The sequence below is a fragment of the Nilaparvata lugens genome, chromosome 14 (assembly GCF_014356525.2).
Source record: "Nilaparvata lugens isolate BPH chromosome 14, ASM1435652v1, whole genome shotgun sequence".
In the NCBI taxonomy this organism is placed as follows: Eukaryota; Metazoa; Arthropoda; class Insecta; order Hemiptera; family Delphacidae; genus Nilaparvata; species Nilaparvata lugens.
Window position 1 is genome coordinate 2,937,666 of NC_052517.1, and position 20,325 is coordinate 2,957,990.

A 20,325-nucleotide genomic window follows, 5' to 3' on the forward strand; every position below is an offset into this window, starting at 1 on the left:
ATTTGATTGATTGATTGAGTACTTTATTTATGTAGATTACAATATATACTGGCTTATACACTTATATACAATAGCTTGAAATACAGCAAAATTATAGATGAATTTACATAATATAGACTAAGACAATAATTATTGAACTGTATATGATATGGAAAAGCTATTTGTAATATAATAACTATAGATAATAATAATATTGTTATGCATCTACATAAATTGGCGGAGCTTTGGACAGATCAATGTCCATTCTTTGGAAAGAATATTAAAAATATCCTCCCCACTAACTCTCTACCAAGATGGAAGCAGGTTAAAGGCAGAGAAGATAGATTAGATTAGATTGTAGTACACATGTTCTGGCGTAAAGACTAATTAACAATGAATGAAAATAGTATCGCTAATAATTCAACAAATTTTAAAAAGTATGAAATATTGGGTCACGAAAAGAGAGACAGATGAGGAGGGTTATGATAAAGAGGATCAGGAAGTGAAGAAGGAGGAGGAGAGTGTTGAGAAGGAGGAACAAGCAGTAGAACTGAATGTAGAAAGCAATTTTTCGCCACACTGCACAGAAAGCAGCTGTTTTCCAGTCCCTACGTAGATCTGATAGACATTGTTTGCAGACGACTCTCGTCTGACGTCAGAACAGGTTTCTTTCCGGCCTAGGCCGGACTAAGATGGCTAACATGGAACTAAGAAGGCCTAGGCCGGAAAGAGTACCCTTTCCAGCCGCTAACATGCAACTAAGAAAGGTGATCAAAAAACTTTTCACTATTTGTTTGATTATTCAATAATTAAAACATTTATAATAATACCATCTTATTGTCATTCGAAAGAATAAAAAAGTATAAGCTCAACCTTCCACATAATTGAACATCATCTTTTAGGTTATTTAGACAAATCAGAATAAAAAATAAAAATACTTGGACAATTTCTGATATTCAGATTACCTCGGATTTGCTAGAGCTATCACCTCCACTCTGCTTTCGGAAGTGCTAGTAAACAACTATTCTCATATATATATTTTATTTTTGTGTGTGGCGAAAAATAGCGTTCGCACCACGGGCAAAAATGGTTCTCCGGCTCTCAATCTTTTCTAGTCCTCGAACTTGAAAGCCGATTTTCAGCCGGAAAAATCTCATTTTCCTCCACCTACTGTCAAAAGTACTTACTTTACTCCCTGAAACATGATACTAAAGTGTCACTTTTTCGGTCTCGGTACTAAAAAACAGAAAAACTCCCTAGGGAGTAAAAGTGACTCCATTTAAATAACATGGGAAGCATCTCTATTTTAAAACGTACATTTGGAATAGGTCAGAAGTCTAAGCTCAGATGAGGAAGCATATAGAGTAGTCATTAACCAACTAAATTCAATACCTCAACCAGACATTTGATGGATATAATAAAATTTATGTTTGTATGCTGAAATTATTATTACAAACTTCATATCACTATACTAAAAAAAATGATATATTTTCTTTATTTTACATGTTATTCAAAATATCAGCCAACGAATATTACTTATCAACTAATCAAATTTGAAACGGGAACTTCATCATAGCTGTAGTTTTGGCTGTCATTGTTGTTAAACTTTAGCCGACAGATAGTGCTGTCGGAGGAGAACTGTGATTACAAGCCAGCTGTTTCTGTTTACTTTTTAGATTATGTTGTAACACATTGTTTGGTCACATACGTTTTTAAAAATTATTTTATTAGCAGATTTTATAAAAAGTAGGTGAAGGAAAAATGTTGTGTATATCACGAGTGAAAAATGTTTTTTCTCCCTAAGGAAAATTGTTGCCCTCGGCTTCGCCTCGGTCTTCAAACTTTTCCCTCAGGGAGAAACAGCACTTTTCACTCTAGATATACTCAAATAACTATTTCTGCTCTAGGTGCGAAATATACTATTTCAAGGAACTCAGGCAAAAAATGATAGAGTTGTGCATGAGATGAAGAAGTTAGATTATTAGCACAAGTAGGAAACGTGAAAGAATTAGAAGATGATGGAGAAGAATATGAAGAAGAAGAAGGCGACAACGACATACTTCTCTGAAGTACTACTCACTTATAAGTCTTAGTAGTGAGTGAATGCGCGCGCAATAAGAGTATTATAGAATAGAAAGACAATACGGATGTACGCGCACTCACGACTTGGCAGGGAAATGCCAGAGATATTCAACTCTCAACTACGTGTAGACTATATTGACAATGAACGAATGAATGAATGGGGACCTACTACAGCTACAGAGAGTAGTTTACAAAGAGGCGCGCTGAAGAATGTGAAGAAGAGGAAGAAAAAGGAGAAGAAGAAGAAGAAGAAGAGGATGAGGAAGAAGAAGAAAAATAAAACGAATGAGAAGGTGGAGGTAAAGTAGAACGATTACAGAGAGGCAATGATTAGAGCTCAGCTGTGCTAATAGTAAAAAGTAAATTCGTATGGCTTTTGTTGGTGGGGAGTCCCTTGCGGGAAGGTCCCACCGCCTGAATATATAATTTAAGCCGTCAATGGGCCTTACGACTGTCATACTTCAGCCGGGCCCAAAAGTTTAACTGTGCTAAATAGTTTATTATTTTAATATTACTAAATTAAATTATATTTAATATATATATATATATATATATATATATTATAAACTTCTCCTGACGGCACTTTGCCATGGAGATATGCCGACAATTAAATATACAATAATATTATGTAATGATTTCTTTGAAATGTTCAATAAAGGCCTTTATTTATTTATTTATTTATTCATATATATTTTATTTATTTATTTTACAATGTATTTGATACTCCTTGTATCATTACATGGAAATGTAGATAGACATGACATTTATATAATGGTTTATACCTCAAAGATCAATTAAAATTTGTTCATTCATAGTTCATTCATAATTCACAATGCAAAGTTCATTCATAATTATTTTGTAAGGCACTAAAAAAAGAATTAAAAACATCAGCAGCACCCACTCGAACAAAACAAATGATCTCAGCCTCAAAGTGTTAGATAGGAAAAAATATACATCATTCAGTTGCTGTTTGTTGTACAATTGAAGCGAAATTTGAAAAGAAATTTTTATTATATATATAAACTAAATTAATATAATTAAATTACTAAATTAAATTAGCTGTGCTAATAGTGAAGTGTTGTGTTTCTTTTCTGGCTCAAAATTTCGCAAAATACTCAAAAATTTCCAATCTGTAGAGATTTGAGTGAAATATTTTTGTTTTTAATCAGTTTTTAAATATCAAAATTCGAAATTTTTAGTTTGGTCATTAGTTTTTAAGTGGAAATTGGACTTTTTGAAGTGAAAGTGAAATCTTAACCTTATTCCTTTTTTGAAACTTTTATTTGTAAAAATTTGGGAGAAGACAGTTTTGGGCTATGCCTGTTGTCTTCTCCCAATCATATTATATTTATTATAATTATGATCTGTAATGCCAATGGAATAGATGAATAAATGAAGAGTAAATTTAGAACGAGAAAACCTAGGAGAGCTGTGGTGAAAGATTGATTGATTGAGTACTTTATTTATGTAGATTACAATAAATACTGGCTTATACACTTATATACAATAGCTTACAATAAAGAGGAAGAAGGAGAAGGAGGAGAAGAATAAAAAGAAGAAAACGAAACGAATTAGGAGAAGGAGGAGGTGTAGGAGGATGAGAAAGATGATAAGAAGAATATTTGAGATTGCAAATAATGTTGAAGAGCTGTTAAAGTTGAAGAATAAAATGAGAAGAATGAGAAAAAGAAGAAGAGAAACAAAATGGAGGAGGAGAACAAGAGAAGAAGGAGGGTGGAAGAGGAGGAGGAGGAAGAGGAGGAGGCGGAGAAGGAGGATGAGAAGGTAGATTGGTGAAAAAACTGAGAGGCAATAAACTTTTAGAAGATTAGATTTAGTGCGAAAAATCTTGACAGAACTGTGGCAGAAAACGAAGAAGAAGAACGGATGAGGAGGCAGAGTAGGAGGAGTGGGAGGGGTAAGAGGAGGTGATTAAGTAGAAGGGTGAAGTAGGATGAAGTAAGAAGGCAAAGAAGCAACGATTAGAGAATTGAAATGACAAAAAACGTTGTACAGCTGAGAAAGAAGGAAAATAAATCGAAACTGATAAGGAGGGAGTGGAGGAGTTGATGGATTGATTGATTGAGTACTTTATTCATGTAGATTACAATATATACTGGCTTATACACTTATATACAATAGCTTACAATACAGCAAAATTATAGATGAATTTACATAATATAGACTAAGAAAATAATTATTGAACTGTATATGATATGAAAAAGCAATTTGTAATATAATAACTATAGATAATAATCATATTGTTATGCATCTACATAAATTGGCGGAGCTTTGGACATATCAATGTCCATTCTTCGGAAACAATATTCAAAATATCCTCCCCACTAACTCTCTACCAAAATGGAGGGAGAGGAGGAGAAGGATGATGATTGAGAAGAGGAGGAAGAGGTGAAGGAGGAGGAGGAGAAGAAGCAATGATTAATCACAAGATTGAGAGCGCAAAAACCTTTGGAGAGCTGAGAAAGACGAAAAAGAAAACGAAACTGATAAGGAGGGAGTGGAGGAGATGACAGAGAAGAAGTAGGAGGAGGATGATAATGATCGAGAAGAGGAGGAAGAGGAGGAGGTAGAGGAATAGGAGAAGAAAAAATGATTACAAGAATTGAGCGCGCAAAAAACTTTGTACAGCTGAGAAAGAAGAAAAAGAAATCGAAACTGATATGGAGGGAGTGGAGGAGTTGATGGAAGAAGAGGAGGAGAAGGATGATGATTGAGAAGAGGAGGAAGAGGTGAAGGAGGAGTAGGAGAAGAAGCAATGATTGATTACAAGAATTGAGAGCGCAAAAACCTTTGGAGAGCTGAGAAAGACGAAAAAGAAAACGAAACTGATAAGGAGGGAGTGGAGGAGTTGATGGAGGGGAAGGATGATAATTGAGAAGAGGAGAAAGAGGTGAAGGAGGAGGAGAAGAAGCAATGATTAATTACAAGAATTGAGAGCGCTAAAACCTTTGGAGAGCTGAGAAAGAAGAAAAAGAAAACGAAACTGATAAGAAGGGAGAGGAGGAGGTGACGGAAAAGTAGTAAGAGGAGATAGAGGAGGAGGAGTGGTGAGGAGAAAGAGATGAAGGAGGATGTAAAGAAGAAGGAGAAGCAATGATTACAAGAATTGAGAGCGCAAAAAACTTTGGAGAGCTAAGAAAGAAAAAAAAGAAAACGAAACTGAGAAGGAGGGAGTGGAGGAGATGACAGATAAGAAGTAGGAGGAGGATGATAATGATCGAGAGGATGAGGAGGAGGAGGAGGAGGTAGAGGAATAGGAGAAGAAGAAATGATTACAAGAATTGAGCGCGCAAAAAACTTTGGAGAGCTGAGAAAGAAGAAAAAGAAAACGAAACTGAAAAGGAGGAAGTGGAGGAGATGACAGAGAAGAAGTAGGAGGAGGATGATAATGATCGTGTGGAGGAGGAGGATGTAAAGTAGAAGGAGAAGCAATGATTACAAGAATTGAGAGCGCAAGAAACTTTGGAGAGCTGAGAAAAAATAAAAATAAAACGAAACTGATAAGGAGGGAGTGGGGGAGATGACAGAGAAGAAGTAGGAGGAGGATGATAATGATCGAGAGGATGAGGAGGAGGTGGATGAGGTAGAGGAATAGGAGAAGAAGCAATGATTACAAGAATTGAGCGCGCAAAAAACTTTGGAGAGCTGTTGAAAATTTGTCAGACGGATCACATTGAGGTGTTAAGTGGAGTACGCAGAAATGTGATTGGTTATTTTTACTACTCAGAGAAAGGTGCAGTCATTGATGAATACTCATAGATACTATACTACTCCTCAAATGATACAATGCTTTGGTGTATCAAATAGATTTGATACAAAAATACAGTTCAATACCACAAAACTGTAGTGAAGTCCACGTTATAATGACAAAATTGATTGACAATGGTATTGCTATCCTTGTCTATCATTCGACAAAGCAGATAGTGCTATCATTGTCTAGCTCCGTAATGTTGCCAGATCGTCTTTTAACAACGTAGAAATATGATTAACTAACCGTCAGGCTCGCTTCGCTCGCCATAACCATCTAGCCAGGGGGCTCCGCCCCCTGGACCCCCGACTGGATCGTCCAAGAGTGAGATCAGCAGGCTCGCTTCGCTCGCCTGCATTTCTCATTTGAGCATTTTTATCATATGTTAGGACAATCCAGTCGGGGGTCCAGGCTAAACGTCTGGCTAAAACGGATATGGCGAGCTAAGCGAGCCTGACGGCTGGTAATATAATATTCCCAGGATTGAAGTAGCAGTGCCCAATCAATTTTTGCGCGATAAATGCATTCAAATCTTCAACTTGGTGCCAACCTAACAAAGTCAACTCAACTTAATGCCAACCTGACAAAATTATTAATTTAGTTGCCAGTTAACAACTGTTTCGAAGAGGTACTCTCTCTAGATTATAGTTCTATATTAACATATGATATGGACATTTCAATTATAATTAAGAGATTGGGAGAAGAAGAATATACATGCTAAAAGACGAACTTAAAACCCTTAAAAACAGCCCTTAGAGTTAAAATATTGTCAAAAGATTTCTTAGTGCGCCTCTAAAGGGACAACTGAACATACCTACCAAATTTGAACGTTTTTTGGTCCGGTAGATTTTTAGTTATGCGAGTGAGTGAGTGAGTGAGTGAGTGAGTGAGTGAGTCAGTCAGTCAGTCAGTGAGTGAGTGCCATTTCGCTTTTATATATATAGATTAACAAAATATTTAATTTTGATTATGAAATCATTGAGAAATATAATTTCTTGCTTGATAAAATATAGTTATTTTAAACGAGAATGAACAGTTAATATTACATCAAAAATACTGCTATCCGCTATCCTCTATAGAAGGCATTGACAAGGCAGAGGATCGGCATTGCTATAGCCTACTCCTATCATTCTCCACTGCCATTATAACGTGGACCTAACTATAGTTGAGTGACAAAAATATACTCTCGACTCCTGATTGGCGAGAATGATCTCTCTTCTGATTGGTCGAAAGTTTGAATGCGTTCAACTCTCAACTCTGCCACAAGATGGCAGCACATATGGGGTAATATTTTCAACCACGCCAACAATGATTCTTTGACAGTTTATGATGTTGAATTGAAATTGCAATAATTAATCTATAATTGACCGAGCGAAGTGAGGTCTAAGATTCAAGTCGACGGTTTGGCATTTCTCTTAATGTTTAAATGTTTGAATGTTTATATGTTGCGCATTTACGGCGAAACGCGGTAATAGATTTTCATGAAATTTGACAGGTATGTTCCTTTTTTAATTGCGCATCGACGCATATACAAGGTTTTCGGAAATGTTGCATTTCAAGGATAATATAAAAGGAAAAAGGAGCCTCCTTCATACGCCAATATTAGAGTAAAAATCAGATTATAGAATTATTCATCATAAATCAGCTGACAAGTGATTACACAGATGTGTGGAGAAGCCAGTCTATTGCTGTATTTCCATAAGGTCTATAGTTTCAATCACGTACTTGTGGATGAGAATACTGCGTGAGCTCTTTTGTTCACAGAACTACTAGTATTGTAGAACGAATTGGGCAACTGTGTTGAGTTGGAAAACATCGAACATCTTAAAAATGTCATCTTAAAAATGTATCTTTCCATCAACGTTGTAGACAGTTGCAGCCAGACCTGATAACAGCGCTCACACTCACATTCCGGGACGACACCTCACCGTACGATAGGACAGAAAGGTTTTCGGAAATGTTGCATTTCAAGGATAATATAAAAGGAAAAAGGAGCCTCCTTCATACGCCAATATTAGAGTAAAAATCAGACTATAGAATTATTCATCATAAATCAGCTGACAAGTGATTACACAGATGTGTGGAGAAGCCAGTCTATTGCTGTATTTCCATAAGGTCTACAGTTTCAATCAGGTACTTGTGGATGAGAATACTGCGTGAGGTCTACTGTTCACAGAACTACTAGTTAATATTTATTTTTTCAACCGATTCAATTTCTTTCCATTGCGTTAATTGTAGTTTTCTTGATAGGTGAGCACTTTTTAATAAATAGAAATGCGAAACAGTCTACTCCAATCATAGACCTCTCTTCGCTCGCTCAATCCAACACCATGCAACACAACACAAGTTGCGTATCAAATAGAGCTTCCTCTCCGTAACCGAACCTACCACTTGACAAAAATTTCCCCTGAAATGTTCGGGGATTGCCCAAGGAGTATCCTTTCAAGAGCCGCTACACACCACTCCCGTATATTAAAACCAACGTAACCCTGAATTTGCAATCACTCCAATAACTGCTCTGGACTTAGAAGGATTTAAGGACCTTATTAAGAATCTTCCAGTTAGAATATCAGGAGTTTATTTATAATATTTACAGTTAAAAACTTGTTGAATATAGCTGACGTGAATTTAGTTGATCAGAGATTTCTCCAGTTGTTTAACTTCAAATTATTGGTGCAAAACATCTACTGAATTAACTTGAATTCAACTATATTTATTATTTATTTCAAGTGTTTTTCAAATTATTGGTGCAAAACATCTACTGAATTAACTCGAATTCAACTATATTTCAAGTGTTTTTCAAATTTCACAGGTTCTCAAATACTAAATTACTCAGAGATTCCTCCAGTAGTCCAAATTTAATTTTTTATTCAAAGTGTTTTTCAAATTATTGGTGCAAATCATCTACTGAATTAACTTGGAATCAACAAAATTTATTATTTATTTCAAGTGTTTTTCAAATTTTGATACAAGAAAATCCTCCCAATCAAGTTGACAGATATCTCACGAAATTTGGTGACTAACAATTTCAAAACAAGTTGACAGACTTTGTAGTTAAATTGACGATACCGTTTACAAGTTGACCGTATTTTGTTATCAAGTTGACAGATTCCGAAACTAGTTAACTAACTTTATCAAATTTCACAGTTACTCAAATACTAAATCACTCAGAGATTCCTCCAGTAGCCCAACTTTAATTTTTTATTCAAAGTGTTTTTCAAATTATTGGTGCAAATCATCTACTGAATTAACTTGGAATCAACAAAATTTATTATTTATTTCAAGTGTTTTCAAATTTTGATACAAGAAAATCCTCTCAATCAAGTTGACAGTATCTCGCGAAATTTGGTGACTAACAATTTCAAAACAAGTTGACAAACTTTGTAGTTAAATTGACGATACCGTTAACAAGTTGACCGTATTTTGTTATCAAGTTGACAGATTCCCAAACTAGTTAATTAACTTCAGTTGACAGATTCCCAAACTAGTTAATTAACTTCAGTTGACGAATTTCCAAGAAACAACTTAGAAAGTTCTTCACATATAATTGACTAACCGTACTTTGGTAAAGAATTCTCTCTTCGAAAATTTCATTTCACAAGTGAAAATCGCGCTGCTCGAGGTAAAAAAGTTCAAGAAACCACGTGATTCCTTGAGAAAATTTCTTCAACTTCCAAGTTGGAGATAAAAAATTTGAAACTACCACGTGATTCCTCAAGACAGTTTCTTCAATTTTCAACTGTATACTTCTCCAGTTATCTGTCAAAGTGAGTGTTTAATCATTGTCAATTTTCAAAATCGTGCAATTTTACTCGCGATATTAGATATTTTCTTTGTGATCAGTGTAGGTGAATTTTTCAAAAAATTCAGTGAAGTGGAAAACAACAAAAAGTGTACGAAAAATCCGAGATAAATTTTGAAGGACTCTCACCGATATACAGGTTAGTAATTTAGTTATCTATTTACATTGTGTACAAATACTTAACATGAGGAAAGGCACAACAGGCTCATGCCCAAAACTGCCCCATTTCCAATTTATACTATACTGTCCAAATCGAAATGTTGGTTATGTCACTTTCACTTTTCAAAATACAATTTACACTCTTCAATACTCAGATGAACGAGCAAATTTTGAATCTAATAGATACTATTAGAATCTGAAATTAAAAAATCTAGAACAGTAACTAAATAATTATTCAAAAAGTCTTGATGTTTGGATTTTTTAGTAATGTTTGGAATTTTTAGTAATGTTTGTTTTGACTTGATATTTGTATGCATGCTATTTATTGGGAAGTTATAACAACTATAGTGAGAAGGTCCACATTATAATAGCAGTGGGAGAAAGATAGAAGAAGAGCGTTACTATAGTGAGGTCCACGTTATAATGGCAGTAGATAAAGATAGGAAAACAGCGCTGTCATTTATCTGCCTTGATTAACTGGTAGTTCTGTGAACAGTAGACCTCGCGCTCAGTAAGTTACATTGACCTGTTGTAATGTTTTCTCAAAAATTAATAAACAATTTTACCAATTTAAATGTTTAGAAAAAGTCCTAAATAAAAATAGAGCTTTTTGTCCTATCGTACCGTGACGTGTCGTCCCGGAATGTGAGTGTGAGCGCTGTTATCAGGTCTGGCTGCAACTGTCTACAACGTTGATGGAAAGATACAATTTTAAAGATATTTGCTGTTTTTGAACGGGTAGTAGTATTGTCAACTGTCTACTAACGTTAATGGAAAGATACATTTTCAAGATGTTCGATGTTTTTGAATGGGTAGTATTATAGTCCACTAGACAGCTGATTTATGATGAATAATTCTATAGTCTGATTTTTACTCCGATATTGGCGTATGAAAGAGGTTCCTTTTTACTTTTATATTATCCTTGAAATGCAAAATTTCCAAAAACCTTGTATATACGTCGACGCGCAATTTAAAAAGGAACATACCTGTCAAATTTCATGAAAATCTATTACCGCGTTTCGCCGTAAATGCACAACATATAAACATTTAAACATTAAGAGAAATGCCAAACCGTCGACTTGAATCTTAGACCTCACTTCGCTCGGTCAATTATATTCACACATTGTTAAAAACGGATTTGGCAACGTTGTGGAGCTAGAAAACGATAGCGGTATGTGTTTTGTCGAATGATAGACAAGGATATCAACACCAATGTTAATCAAACACTGCCATTATAACGTGGACCCCACTATAGTTCTCTGCCTTCTATAGAAGATTATTGCTGATTCTCTGTCTTGTCAATGCCTTCTATAGACGGTAGCTGATACAGGTTTATTGATGTAATATTAACTGTGCATTCTTGTTTAAAATAATCAATAATATGTTATTAAGCAAGAAATCATATTTTTCAATAATTTTATAATGAATTTCCATAATTAAGATGAAATATTTAGTTGATTAATTATTAATTCTACATTGTTATAAGACAATAGGGCAACAGAGCAAAGCGAGAAAGAGATAGCGCTATCCGCTTTGTTGAATGATAGACAAGGATAGCAATACCATTGCTAAACAAACTATATTTCATTCGTCAAGAACATATTTGACTTTTCAATGATAAATTAATAAATTTTCATGATTGAGATTAAATATATTTTGTTAATTGTTACATTGCTCTGAAAATATCGGACAACAAAGCAGAGTGAGAAAGAGATAGCGCTATCTGGTTTGTGGAATGATAGACAAGGATATCAACACCAATGTTAATCAAGTATACTGCCATTATAACGTGGACCTCACTATAGCAATATTAGTGCTCAACATACCGAAAATATGATACAGTATCATCTCAACTTGATACACAACACCATAATTTGATACAGAACAGGATAGAGCTATGTGCTTTGTTGAATGATACACAAGGATAGCAACACCAATGTTAATTAAACACTGCCATTATAACGTGGACCTCACTATAGCAATATTAGTGCTCAACATACCGAAAATATGATACAGTATCATCTCAACTTGATACACAACACCATAATTTGATACAGAACAGGATAGAGCTATGTGCTTTGTTGAATGATACACAAGGATAGCAACACCAATGTTAATTAAACACTGCCATTATAACGTGGACCTCACTATAGCAATATTAGTGCTCAACATACCGAAAATATGATACAGTATCATCTCAACTTGATACACAACACCATAATTTGATACAAAACAGGAGCGAGCTATCTACTTTGTGGAATGATAGACAAGGATATCAACACTAATGTAGATCAAGTACTACCATTATAACGTGGACCTCACTATAGCAGCATTTCACAAATGTTAAAAAACGGCCAATCTCTACGAAAATAGAATCACACATTCGTCTTAAATCAATCACCACTTGCTTCAAATGATATTCACTCCAAACTGCCAGTATTGCTCATGAGTGACGTCATCACTGCCTCCCATTCAAGCAATGCCAAATCGATCACCGAAATTAGTTCAAATCAGTTTACAAAATTCATGAACTCCCACTATTGGCCGCTGATGACGTCATAATCAGCAAATCCGGCTCTGTGATTGGTCAGTTATTTGAGCACACTCTTCATCCGACCCACTCAAAAGCCAACAAGCTTTTTCTGCTACCGAATTATTTATTAATTCGATTGTTCTCTAATGCATCGTAAAATAATTGCTTGTTCATTTGTCAAGTAGTCATCATGACAACATAAATATTATGAGATGTAGAAGAAGAACGAGAAGAAGAAGAAGCAGAATAAGAAGAAGAAGAAGAAGAAGAAGAAGAATAAGAAGAAGAAGATGATGATGATGATGATGATGATAATAATGATAATGATGAAGATGGGAGAAGACGGGGGGAGAATAATAATAATAATAATAATATAATAATAATAATAATAATAATAAGAAGATGATGATGATGATGATGATGATGATGATGATGATGATGATGATGATGATGATGAGATGATGATGATGATGATGAAGAAAACAGAACATAATCAACAATGAGAAGGTGAAAAAGGCGTAGAAGGAGGATAAGGAGGAGAAGAAGAAAAAGGAGGAGGAGGAGAAGGAGGAGGAAGAGGAGAAGAAGAAGAAAAAGAAGAAGATGATGATGATGATGAAGACAGAACATGAACAGCAAAAAGTTGGTGAACAAGGAGTGGGAAGATTGTGGAGAAGGAGAAGAAGAAGAAGAAGAAGAAGAAGAAGAAGAAGAAGAAGAAGAAGAAGAAAAAACGGAGAATGAAGATGAAGACAGAAGATGAAAAGCAATAAGAATGTGAACAAGGAGTAGGAAGATGTGAAGAAGGAGAAGAAAAAGAAGAAGAACAAGAAGAAGAAAAAAAAGAAGATGAAGAAGAGGAAGAAGATGATTATGGAGAGGCTGATGATGATGATGATGATGATGATGAAGGAGAAGAAGAAAACGTAGATGAAGAAGGAAAAGAAGAACATGAAAAATAACACAGGAGAAGAAGAACAATAAGTGGATGGAGATGTAGAAGTAGTAGAAGAAGAAGAAGAAGAAGAAGAAGAGGAAGAAGAAGAAGAAGAAGAAGAAGAAGAAGAAGAGGAGAGCGGAGGAAGATAAGAGACAGAGAGAGAGACAAAGAGAGAGAGAGCGAGAGAGAGAAAAAGAGAGAGAGAGAGAGAGAGAGAGAGTGAATGTGTGTGTGCGTGAGAGACCGAGTGAGTGATTCAAATCAAATCAAATCGTTTATTGCACAATAGTATATTTCGCACCTAGAGCAGAAAATGAGATTTTTCCAGCTCGAAATCGGGTTTCAAGTCCGAGGCCGTAGGCCGAGGACTAGAAAAGATTGAGAGCTGGAAAAACATTTTTGCCCGTGGTGCGAACGATATTTTTCGCCACACTACAGGTATTGCTGACAAAATAAATAAAGAATACAAAATAAAGAATACTCGTTAAGCTATCGTACCTATCTCTTGATTTTAGTGGTAGAAGATTTGCAGTCAGGATTTCAGATTCTTTTAAAATTTCACTTGGAATACCACAGTCATCTTCAAGCATTTTTGAAAATTCGGAATGCACTAATCAACAATAAATAATTGAATAAAACTGGTTACGAAGCGAATTAGTTTGATTCGAAACTGAAACTAAAATCATGGCGACTTCAGCTTATTATGAAAGTGGACACTCGCCCGATCTAGCGGATGACTTATTAATAATAATTAGCGCGTTGTTTCCAGCCATAAGCGGCTGGAAAGAGACAACTTTCTGGCCTAGACCGGAAAAGAAACCCTTTCTGACGTCGTCTGCAAACAAGGTCTTTCAGATCTACGTAGGGACTGGAAAACAGCTGCTTTCTGTGCAGTGTGGCGAAAAAATATATACAGAATACAACTGAAAGGAAATTGACAACTTTGTGCTACAAAGAGCACAAAGATTGAGAGGCATAGTTAGAGAGAGAGACCGAGTGAGAGATTGAGAGCCAGAGAGAGAGAGAGAGAGTGAGAGAGAGAGAGAAAGAGAGAGTGAATGTGTGTGTGTGTGCGAGAGACCGAGTGAGTGATTGAGAGACACAGAGAGACCAAGTGATTGAGAGACACAGAGAGAGAAAGAGAGTGACCAAGTGAGTGATTGTGATTCAGAGAGAGAGTGAATGTGTGTGTGCGCGAGAGACCAAGTGAGAGATTCAGAGCCAGAGAAAGAGGGTAAGAAAGAGCAAGCAAAGCTTTATGGTGCAAGTGAAATTAATGAATGTAAATTGAAAGCGAAAACCTAGTGAAGTGTAAACTATTAGAAGATTGGTTCAACCACCCTTTACTTGTCTTCCGATAATAGTAGACCATTACAAATGACTCAACAACAGCTCAAAGTTACGTGATACAAATATAAATAATTATTCAAGTTATCATTAACAAAGTTTATATTTAATTTCAATGAATCTTGGAGGAGAGATAAGATAAAAGTTCTACACTCTTGTAAGTCACAATATTGTTCTGAATTATACACTTATTTGGAATGTCTGATAGTAAAACTAAATATTCAGGGAGTTTAAACCATTGTTTCTGTATAGCAATGGGGATATCTAGTGAATTTTTGAAATAATTTGAGGACAATTTCAAACTACATAAATTGGGAAATTGAAGAAGTTTTGGGCAATAGCCTGTTTTTCTTTTCCGATCATCGTATTGTTTGTGCTAACCAAATAAATAAATAAATAGTTTATTGATAGACAGTAGTGTTGTGTCTCTCTTCGTTTACTGATGAGGTAGAGATTGATTGATTGATTGATTGATTGATTGCCTTTATTAAGCAGATACAGATGCTATATTAGCAGATACAGAGGGGATATTCAGATTGAGGCTGTGCAAAGGCTAGAAATAAACTTTCTACTGGTGATATTTTTCGAAGTATTTCGATTTGTATATCATCAAGCTATCTAAATGGAAAAGTTTTCTAAGGTTTTTTTTCGATCATTACTTTTTGAGATATGAGCGCCTAAAGTTTACATTTTTGGGACAGAAAATTCCAAATTCGGTCGGTAAGAGATAAATCCATGAGATTTGGAGGATGGATTCTTCATGGAATTTTTGATCTAGCAAAACAAAAATTTTCTGGAAATATCAATTTTTGAAAAAGTTAATCAATTTACAAAAAAAACTCAACTAAAAGTTATTTTTAGTAAATTGAATAACTATCTTAAAAATTGATATTTTCAGAAAACTTTTGTTTTACTAGATCAACAATACCATGAAGAATATATCCTCTAAATCTCAGGGATTTATCTTTTACCAAATTTAAAATGTTCTGTCCCGAAAATGTAAACTTGAGGCGTCAAATCCTCTTCAGCATTTGACCGTGGGTATGAGGGAGAGAGTGAGTGGGTGAGTGTGTGTGTGAGAGAGAAGAGTATACTTGAATCTGATTGTTGACCGAGCGAAGTGAGGTCTAAGATTCAAGTCGACGGTTTGGCATTTCTCTTAATGTTTAAATGTTTGAATGTTTATATGTTGCGCATTTACGGCGAAACGCAGTGATTTTCATAAAATTTGACAGGTATGTTCATTTTTTAATTGCACGTCGACGTATATACAAGGTTTTCGGAAATTTTGCATTTCAAGGATAATGTTAAAGGAAAAAGGAGCCTCCTTCATACGCCAATATAGGAGTAAAAATCAGACTATAGAATTATTCATCATAAATCAGCTGACAAGTGATTACACAGATATGTGTGGAGAAGCCAGTCTATTGCTGTATTTCCATAAGGTCTATAGTTTCAATCAGGTACTTGTGGATGAGAATACTGCGTGAGGTCTACTGTTCACAGAACTACTAGTATAGTTTCTGTCACACAATCATTGAAAAACCTCATTGGAGATCCAAGAAATATAGTTTAGGTTTTGGAAAATTAAACTTCATGATCCAGAGAGAGTGAGAGATTGATTGATTGATTGATTGAGTACTTTATTTATGTAGATTACAATATATACTGGCTTATACACTTATATACAATAGCTTACAATACAGCAACATTATAGATGAATTTACATAATATAGACTAAGAGAATAATTATTGAAAGTATATGATATGAAAAAGTAATTTGTAATATAATAACTATGGATAATTATATTGTTATGCATCTACATAAATTGGCGGAACTTTGGACATATCAATGTCCGTTCTTCGGAAAGAATATTAAAAATATCCTCCCCACTAACTCTCTACCAAAACGTTAATTTAATTAATTAAACTAAGGATTTATTTATTAATGGAAATTTTGTGAAAGAGAGAGAGATGAGAGAGAAGAGTATATAATTGAATCTGATTTTATAGTTTCTGCCACACAATTATTGAAAAATCTCTTCGGAAATTCATGAATATGGATTGAGTTTTGGAAAATTGATTTCTGTGAACCACATTGTTTTGAAACCGTTCACAATATTGCATCATTCATGACCAGTGCTAGACTCTACAGTGGGGTTCACGTTAAGCTTTCAGTAATCCTCATAAACCTCATCAAAACCTCCCATTCTACCAACGCTGACATTATAACTACAAATTGTTTACTTCAGTCGGAACAGATTAATGTTTTTCACCGTGCAATTATTTTCGAATTACAAGGTTGGCATCAACTGTTGCTGTGTATAATTTAGTGTATTATTGGGTTGGCAATGGTCCTGTAGTTTTTGCGCTATGCTAGAATGGCTTGCAAAACAAATTCGTACAATATTTTTCAAGGATGTAAAAATTAGTAGATTTTTGTGATATTATTTCGAGAGTGAAGTACATATTTGACAGAGCTACCGTTATTAGAGTAACAGGATAATTAAAACATGGTTTTTTTAGTGATTATTTGCCATTTTTCTCAAGAATATTACGGAGCTCCTGCAATTTTCCCAGAAATGAGACTCATGTCAGTTGATAGGGCTTATAAATAGCTATCCATGGTATAAATTTGAAGGAAATCGTTGGATCCATTTTCGATAAAACCGTGAAAAACATGGTTTTTTAGTAATTATCCGCCATTTTTTCCGCCATCTTGAATTGAATTTTATTGACTACCTTATTGTCAGATCTTCATGGTATAAGGATCTTAAGTTTAAAATTTCAAGTCAATCGGTTAATTAGGAATGGAGTTATCGTGTTCACAGACATACACACATACACACATGCACAGACCAACACCCAAAAATCATGTTTTTGGACTCAGGGGACCTTGAAACGTATAGAAAACTTGAAATTAGGGTAGCTTAATTTTTTTGGAAAGCAATACTTTCCTTACCTATGGTAATAGGGCAAGGAAAGTAATAAAGGAAAGAACTGGCTTCTACACATAGGGGATAGGAAATTCACGAATGACGCATCATCACGTCTCAACTACTCAACTACATCATTGGATATCCTTATCCAAGAATGGATGGACAGTTATCCCCATCCTATTTCTATCTCATTTTCACCACCTTTTTCCTCGTTTTTCCTTTTTCGTTGTCTAGTTAGCAATTCACAGCACATGATAAACACTTGTGCAAATACACTATTTTCAAAGTCAAGATCATTTTGTTTGCGAATCCTAACGGATGTTTAAGTTAGCCTTGTATCTCAGAGTCAACAATAAATTATTTGCTTGGTGAATATCAACTTTATCTACAGCTATAGTGAGGTCCACGTTATAATGGCAGTGTTTGATTGACAATGGTATTGCTATCCTTGTCTATCATTCAACAAAGCAGATAGTTCTATCTTGTTTTGTATTAAATTATGTTGATGTGTATCAAGTTGAAATGATACTGTATCGTATTGTGTTAATACTGTATCAAGTTGTGGTTGTTCATGTCATATAGTGAGGTCCACGTTATAATAGCAGTGTTTGATTAGCAATGGTATTGCTATCCTTGTCTATCATTCCACAAAGCAGATAGCTCTATTCTGTTTTGTATCTAATTATGGTGTAGTGCATCAAGTTGAGATGATACTGTATCGTATTGTGTTGATACTGTATCAAGTTGTGGTTGTTCATAGCAGTGTTTGATTAGCAATGGTATTGCTATCCTTGTCTATCATTCCATAAAGCAGATAGCTCTATTCTGTTTTGTATCTAATTATGGTGTAGTGCATCAAGTTGAGATGATACTGTATCGTATTGTGTTGATACTGTATCAAGTTGTGGTTGTTCATAGCAGTGTTTGATTAGCAATGGTATTGCTATCCTTGTCTATCATTCCATAAAGCAGATAGCGCTATCTCTTTTTCGCTTTGCTCAGTTGCCAGATCGTCTTTTAACAATGTAGAATCATTAATTATTTAACAAAATTCTTCTCTCTCTCTCTCCCTCCTCCTCGTACTCCTTCACTATATTCACTGTTTACTTGTTAGTACGATTGACCAATCGCAAGCAAGTTCTGATAAGCCACGCCTCTAAGCTCTGCCTACTCGAACCTGATTGGTAGACACTCACTCCCAATGACTAGTTCTCAAATCTGGCACCAGATGACAGCACGTACTAGGTGAACTTATATAATAAACTATAGTGAGGTCCACGTTATAATGGCAGTGTTTGATTATCAATGGTATTGCTATCCATGTCTATCATTCAACAAAGCAGATAGCACTATCTCTTTCTCGCTTTGCTCTGTTGCCAGATCGTCTTTTAACAATGTAGAATTTATCATTAACAAAATATTTCATCTTAATAATAAAAATTCATTATGAAACTATTGAAAATATAATTGCTCGTTTAATAAAATATAATAGATAATTTTAAACGAGAATGAACAGTTAATATTACACCAATAAACTTGTATCAGCTACCGTCTATAGAAGACATTGACAAGACAGAGATTCGGCAACGTTTTTCTCCTATCTTTCTCCACTGTCATTATAACGTGGACCTCACTATAGGAGAGAGAGAGAGACACACTGTAAGACAGTGAGAGATTGATTAATTAATTGCCTTTATTAAGGGAGGAGTTAGGACTATAGGTGCTCTCTGCCACACAACCCTTTACATTGCATACAAATGATTACTTTGATAACAAAATCAAGATTATAATAAATTAGAAAAATGAACAGAGAGAGAGAGCGATAGAGTGAGAGACAGTGAGAAAGAGAGAGGTAAAGATAGAGCGAGTGAACGATAAAGGGAGAAAGATTGAGGGAAAGCAGCTGACAGAGACAGTTAAAGATTGATTGAGAACTGTAGATTACAATATTTATACTGGCTTATACACTTATATACAATAGCTTACAATACATCAAAATTATAGATGAATTTACATAACATAAACTAAGAAAATAATTATTGAACTGTATATGATATGAAAAAAGCAATTTGTAATAACTATGGATAATTATATTGTTATGCATCTACATAAATTGGCGGAGCTTTGGACATATCAATGTCCATTCTTCGGAAACAATATTCAAAATATCCTTCCCACTAACTCTCTACCAAAGAGATTGATTGATTGATTGAGTACTTTATTTATGTAAATTACAATATATACTGGCTTATACACTTATATAAAATAGCTTACAATACAGCAAAGTTTTAGATGAATTTACATAAAATAAACTAAGAAAATAATTATTGAACTGTATATGATATGAAAAATCAATTTGGAATAACTATACAAGATAATATTGTAATGCATCTACATAAATTGGCGGAGCTTTGGACACATCAATGTCCATTCTTCGGAAACAATATTCAGAATATCCTTCCCACTAACTCTCTACCAGAGATTGATTGATAGATTGATTGAGTACTTTATTTATGTAGATTACAATATATAATGGCTTATACACTCATACAAAAGCTTACAATATAGCAAGTTTTAGAGATTTGATTTGATTTGATTGAGTACTTTATTTATGTAGATTACAATATATACTGGCTTATACACTTATATACAATAGCTTACAATACAGCAAAATTATAGATGAATTTACATAACATAAACTAAGAAAATAATTATTGAACTGTATATGACATGAAAAATCAATTTGGAATAACTATACAAGATAATATTGTAATG

At 34.6% G+C, this 20,325-nt stretch overlaps 2 protein-coding genes across 3 annotated transcripts in view; one reads left to right on the forward strand and one right to left on the reverse strand.

The window, feature by feature from the left end:
* The window catches only part of LOC111051900 (nucleolar GTP-binding protein 2), a 140,445-nt gene that overhangs the window by 74,171 nt on the left and 45,949 nt on the right, over positions 1–20,325 (reverse strand). The window lies entirely within an intron of this gene.
* LOC120354157 (tyrosine decarboxylase-like) overlaps positions 9,142–20,325 on the forward strand; it is a 52,160-nt gene continuing 40,976 nt past the window's right edge. The window contains exon 1 of the mRNA XM_039440493.1: positions 9,142–9,771. The gene's annotated coding sequence lies outside the window, so the exon portion shown is untranslated. The remainder of the gene's footprint in view (positions 9,772–20,325) is intronic.